Here is a 5,520-nt window from a genome sequence, read left to right as displayed (position 1 = left end):
CTCGGTGACGCCTCACTTTATCCCGCGTCCTGAGCCGATGTGCCTCCCTTTCAGCTAGCTCCTCCGCGGTTAGCAATCGCCCGTCCGGGTGGGTAGGTGGTGGAGGTTCCCCCCGCGCGGCTCGTCGCTCGATGGTTAGTTGCCGGCGAGCCTCGTTCCGTCTCTCGTTTCGAGCCGCTACGATGTGCTCGTGAGCCGCGTCTAGCCGCTGAGATGCTGCCACCATCTCCTCGTGCGCGCTGGTTGCCCGCTCCACGTACCAGTCCTGCTGGAGCGCCACGGTGATACGGCGTGCAGCCTCACACACGTTGCTCCAGTTCTCCTGGCTTAGCAGCAGGTACGCCTGAAGGTTTTGGGGGGTGATAGAGGCAGTGTCTCCCTCCTCCATCAGCTCGCCTCGCACATCCGCAAAGCGCGGGCAGTGGAAGAACGCGTGCTCCGCCGTTTCAGGGACCCCCGGACATCGTGCACAGTCCGGTGACGGCGACAGGTGTTTTGTGTGGAGGTAGTCATGGAAAAATCCATGACCCGACAGCACCTGGGCGAGATGGAAGGTCATCTCCCCGTGGCGCCTGTCCCTCCACGCCGCGATGTTCGGTATCACCGTGTGTGACCACGCGGTGAAGCGGCTCGTCGGGGCCAGCTCATCCCACTCCGCCTGCCACTGTTCGACGGTCCGTCGCCGCTCCTCTGCTCGCACCTCCTGCGTGCTGATGCCCGGCTGCTGGTTACGCTGGTAACACCTTGCATCTTCCTCGATCAGCAGACAGATCGGGACCACGTTGGCCAGCATCGTTGCCACCTCGTTCCGCACCGTAACGAAAGTGCGGGCGACCGGCCGTGCGTATAGTCCCTGCACGCGGTTGAGCTGTCTGCGACACGCCCGGAGCTGGACCGCCTCGTGCCAAATGGGAGCAGCGTAGCGGAGGGTGGAGTCCACCACTGACGCAAGAAGACGCCGCTTCGCACTCGTTGGCCCGCCGTGGTTGCGGAGCAGCCTGGAGATCGCCTGTGCCACACGGAGCGCCTTCGACGTGGCCTGCTCGACGTGTGGCTTCCACGACAAGTGGTCCTCGATGATGACCCCGAGGTACTTGAGCGTACGGGTCGGCATCTTCTCCACTCCGCTGACGCTCACCGGGACTCGGGTGTTGTCTCGCCGCATGGTGGACACGATAATCAGTTCGGTTTTGGCCGGAGCAATCTCCAGATGGTGTTGTGCCATCCACGAACTGATCACCGCAATCGCCGTCTCTGCTGCTCGCGTCGCTGTTTCAGGTGTAGTCCCCTCCGCCAGCACCGCGATGTCGTCCGCGAAGCCGATCACTTCAGCACCCTCGGGCAGCTCCAGCCGAAGCACGCCGTCGTACATGGCGTTCCACAACGTTGGGCCCAATATTGAGCCCTGTGGAACGCCTGCCGTAATCGTACGCCGCACTGGTCCCTCGCTGGTCTCGTACACCAGCCTCCTCTCAGAAAAGTAGCTGCGCAAGATTCTCTGGAGGGCTGTAGGGACCTGCAGCTTCTGCAGGGCAGCCGCAATCGCCTTCCAACTCGCGGAATTAAAGGCGTTCCTCACGTCCAGCGCTGCCACCGCCAGACAGCGAGGGTCCCGCTGGTTGGTACGATGGAATGTCCTCGCGTGCTGCCCCCGCTCGACTACTCGTTCGATGGCCTGGATGGTTGACCGGCCTCGCCGGAACCCGTGCTGATTTGGCGACAGACGAGGCGCGTCGCTGTCCTCCAAGTGGTCGTTCAGCCGATCTAGGATCAGCCGTTCGAACCCCTTGGCGACTGCTCCCAGCATGAGCAGCGGGCGGTATGACGACGGATCGCCCGGCTGCTTTCCCGGCTTCGCGATCAGCACGAGACGAGCCTCCTTCCACTCCGCAGGAAACTCGCCCTGTTCGAGCAGCTGGTTGTAGACTTTCGCGAACACCTCCGGATGCTTCCTCATCGCCGCCTTCACTGCGGCGTTGGGTATGCCGTCCAACCCTGGCGCCTTCGAGGGAGCCATCCGCTCAGCCAGCGACAGGATCTCCGCGACCGTGACCGGCCTCAGAGCCTCGTGTGAGGCAGCACACGCTTCGATGTCTGGCCACTCAAATGCTGGATGCTCCGGAAACAGCGCGTCGACGATCGGGTCGAGTACGGCTCGGTCCGTTTCCGGTGGCGCCCTGCTGCGCAGTTTCGCTCGCACCACTTTGTACCCGAGTCCGAACACCTCAGCTTCAACACAGTCGATCAGCTCCTGGAGGCTGCTTTCTTTGCTGCTCTTTATTTCAGCCTTCAGCAGACGGCGGCAATCCTGCAGCCTGGCAGATGTCGCTGCACGCTCCGACAGTTGGGCTCGGCAATGAGCGGCCTCCGCTGCTTCGCACTCCTCCCTCAGGCGCTCGATCTCTGGAGACCACCAGTACATCTGGGGCTTGCGGTGGAAAGTGGCCCCATGCACTCTCTCCATAGTCTCATCGCACGCCTGGGTGAGTCCGCCGATCAGCCCCTCCGGTGTATCGACCTGTTCGAAGTGGCCGTGTGTGAGGGCGATGTCGAAGCACCTCCTGTCGAATTGCGCCGTCTTCCAGCGGGTCCCGGCGTGTCTGGCTGTCCCATCGCTGGCTGCTGTCCGGCTTCGCTGCTGCTGGCCTCGTCGCGTGGAACGTTGACCCGGAACGTCCACCTGAAACTCAACGTAGGCGTGATCGCTACCGGAGAATCGGCTCAGCACTCGCCATGAGCCCGGCCTCGCGATGGATGGGCTAGCGAATGTAACGTCGATCACGCTTTCTCGCGCCGCCCCGTTGCCCTTGAACGTGGGCACGTTGCCACGGTTGAGCGTCTGCAGCGACAGCTGCTCCACCACACTCAGGAGATCCTGCCCCTTCTGGGTAGTGCGCGCGCTCCCCCATTCCTCGTTCCACGCATTAAAGTCGCCGGCCAGGACGGATGTTGTGTGTCCGACGAGCGACATTTCCACCGCACCGAGGAAGCTCTCGAATTCCGCGGGACCGCTGCTGGGGGACACGTAACAGCTGGCAAACGTGACTCCTGCTATGGTGGCCACCACTAGTCCCGGGGCGACGCTCCCCCACAAACGCTGAATTGGATAGGCGCCCGTTGCGATGATCGCTACGCCCTGCTCCACATCAACGGCCCACCGCGGGTCGTCGCGAGGCGGCCGATACAGCTCGCAGGCGAGCACCACCTGAACCTCGAGCTCGCGAGCCGTCTGCAACATCAGGTCTTGTGCTGCCTGACATCGCCCGAGGTTCACCTGCAGCACTCTCAGCGCCGGCACGTCGGGTGTCCCACCCGATGCGGTCCCCCGCAGGCGGCACAGCAGACCTCCGCCGTGCAGCTCTTCGCCTGATGGTCCGGCTTCCCGCAGCGAATGCAGCAAGCCGAGCGATCCGTCTCGCTCTTGCACGCCGCCCGGATGTGCCCCGTCTCCAGGCACCTGAAGCAGCGTTGCTGACGCGCCTGCAGTTGCGTCACTTGCTCGATCAGGCAAGACGTGAACTTGATCTTCACGTGCTCGCCCACCAGCTTCTCCGCTACCTTGACCGGTACCCGTACCATCGCCACCTTCGTGCTGTCCCACGCAGGTCGCAGACGAACCGAGGTCTCCTCCACGGTGATATGGCACAGATTGGACAGTGCCATCGCCACATCGGCCTCCTTCGCTAAAGGGTCGATCGCCAGGATTTTTATTTCCGCAGTAGGCGTCACCAGCCGAGCTGAGGCCGACAGTTCCGCCTTTTCGCAGACCTCTTTGATGGTCTGCAGAACTCCTGCAGCGTCCGCGCCTTCATTAAGCTCCATCACCAACCTGGAGCGTGTGGTGCGTCGTCCTACACCGAGGGCCTCCTGGTGCTTCTCCATTTCTGGAGCCGCTCGCACCGCCTGGTATACCTCCAGCCAGGTTTGCCCCTCGCCTGGGGCGATTTCTACTGCGTCCGGCTTCGCCTTACGCTGCCGCTGGCGCTGTCCTCCTCGTTGTGCTGCAGGCTGGCTGCGCCGAGCCTGTTGTCCCTGCTGTTGCTGGGGCTGCTGTCTTGATGGCCCAGCGAACGCCTGTCGCTGAACCTCCGCCCGTCGTTGCGGTAGTTCCGGCCACTGCTGCTGCTGCTGCTGCTGCTGCTGCTGCTGCTGCTGCTGCCGGCTCGTTGCTTGGCGTGCTGGTTTGCGACGCACCACCTCAGACCAAGAGCCGCCTTCCTGGTCCGGAAGTGGAGCTGCCGTTGCCATCGCCGCTCCTTGCTGGTGCTGCTGCTGCCTCCATTGCTGCTGCTGCTGCTGCTGCTGCTGCTGCTGCTGCTGCTGCTGCTGCTGCTGCTGCTGCTGCTGCTGCTGCTGCTGCTGCTGATGTTGCTGCTGCTGCCGCCCTGAACGCTGGCCACCCCCGTAGCCTAGCGTCTGCGCCAGCAGTTCTTGGAAGCTGGCGCGCTCCTCCTTCAGCTCGTGGCGCAGACGCTCGTTTTCCTCACGAGCCACCGTCTCGCGCATGCGGGCTTCCTCTCTGACCAGCTTCGTCTCCTGCCTGGCCTGTTCTGCCATCGCCTCCATCTGCTGCCGGAGCATCGTTATCTCCTGCTGCAGACCGGCGATCGTTGCACGCAGCTGTTCATTGGACAGCGACGAATCGTTCAGGAGCTGTCGGAGCTCCGCCATGTCCGAGATCCCCTGCTTCGTTGCCGTCGCCGAGACTCGCGTAAGCATAACTTTCGGCTCAACAGCCGAAAGGGACCGCCCCACCCTTTCGTCGGTGGACTCCGACCTGAGTCGCGTGGTGCGAGTTGTCGCCATTACTGACGCCTTACTTCAACTCTCCCTTGCGGGAGGACGCTAATAGCGGGCCACGGAGAGGTTTTTCCGGCCTGGTGAAGTGAGGGAAGATGGTAGGAGGACGAGTGGGTGCGCGTTGAACTCGTCTCGTCAAGCCGCTTCTTTTGATACCGCACTTTGTGGGGTGGCGATAAAATTTTCCGCGGAAAATCGCGAAAAACCGCTTCCTGGGTGGTTTTTCCGCCCTAGGGGGGTGGGGGTGGGTGGTATGGTAGTGGGGGGGTATTTTCCCGACTCCCCTCTTGAAAACTCGTCGTTTGATACCCCGCACGACGGTATCAGGGCGAAAATTTTCTTCTTCGGAAAAACGCTTTTCCGCCCGTATCTCCCTGGATGTTGCGAAAATCACTTTTCCGGCGATGGTTTCCGATGTGATAATTCACCCCGCAACTTTCTTCCAAACACTCGGGAGCTCTACCTCCGCTCCTTGGCCGGGAAAATCGCCAAAAACCGCTTCCTGGGTGGTTTTTCCGCCCTAGGGGGGTGGGAGTGGGTGGTATGGTGGTGGGGGGGTATTTTCCCGACTCCTCTCTTGAAAACTCGTCGTTTGATACCCCGCACGACGGTATCAGGGCGAAAATTTTCTTCTTCGGAAAAACGCTTTTCCGCCCGTATCTCCCTGGATGTTGCGAAAATCACTTTTCCGGCGATGGTTTCCGATGTGATAATTCACCC

This window comes from Anopheles moucheti, assembly GCF_943734755.1.
Source record: "Anopheles moucheti chromosome X unlocalized genomic scaffold, idAnoMoucSN_F20_07 X_unloc_2, whole genome shotgun sequence".
Taxonomy (NCBI): Eukaryota; Metazoa; Arthropoda; class Insecta; order Diptera; family Culicidae; genus Anopheles; species Anopheles moucheti.
The sequence above is the reverse complement of the archived record's forward strand: the minus strand, read 5'-3'. Positions refer to the sequence as shown.